Source organism: Silene latifolia, chromosome 11 (assembly GCF_048544455.1).
Source record: "Silene latifolia isolate original U9 population chromosome 11, ASM4854445v1, whole genome shotgun sequence".
In the NCBI taxonomy this organism is placed as follows: domain Eukaryota; kingdom Viridiplantae; phylum Streptophyta; class Magnoliopsida; order Caryophyllales; family Caryophyllaceae; genus Silene; species Silene latifolia.
The window spans coordinates 27,789,123-27,790,144 of record NC_133536.1 but is presented as its reverse complement, the minus strand read 5'-3'; positions in this window follow the sequence as shown (position 1 = coordinate 27,790,144).

The window sequence follows — 1,022 nt, the reverse complement described above, 5'->3', positions numbered from 1 at the left end:
CTAGCTCAAACTGTAGGAAGTGAAGAAAGAGCTATTTACTATCTAAGTAAGAAATTCTTGGAATATGAGTGCAAGTACTCGCAACTCGAAAAGACATGCCTCGCTCTTGTGTGGGCAACGAAGAAGCTACGTCATTACATGCTTAGCTATTCCGTCAAAATATACTCCAAAATGGATCCAGTCAAATACCTCTTCGAGAAACCCGTCCTCAACGGACGTCTGGCAAGGTGGACTCTAATGCTCTCGGAATTCGACCTCAAATATGTGCCACTGAAAGTCATAAAAGGTCGCGCCGTCGCCGAATTCTTCGCAGAAAATCCTATCAACGACGCACAAACAATAGATACTTGGTCATTTCCCGACGAGGATATACTTCAAACAGATGTAGACTCCTGGGACCTATACTTTGATGGAGCATCAAACTTAAGAGGATTTGGAATAGGAGTGTTGCTCATTTCTCCTGAAGGTGAGCATACACCGATTGCTGTCAAACTCGACTTCGAGGTGACAAACAACGCCGCAGAGTACGAAGCTTGTCTCATCGGACTACAGGCGGCAGTAAGCTTAGGCATCAAAAACCTCCGAGTGCATGGGGATCCATCGCTGATCATCAACCAAGTTACAGGATCTTGGAAAATCCGAAGTGAAAGCCTTGCACCCTATCAAGCTAGGATAGACCAAGTGGCTCAATTCTTTGATCACGTAACCTACTTACACCTACCTCGAGAAGAAAATCAATTTGCAGACGCTCTTGCGAAACTTGCATCTTTGATAAATATGCCAGACCACATGATGGACATGCCCTTGTGCATCGAACGACGGTCAGAACCGGCTTATGTCCACCAAATCACCGATGAAGAAGAAATCGCGCAGGAACCCTGGTTCCAAGCAATCTTGAATTTTAAGCTCAATGGTACCTATCCACCGGATATGGACAAGAGGGGACAACGTGCTATACGCCTATTAGCTTCCCAATACATTCTCATGCAAGGAGAACTATACAAAAGAACACCTCTTGGTGT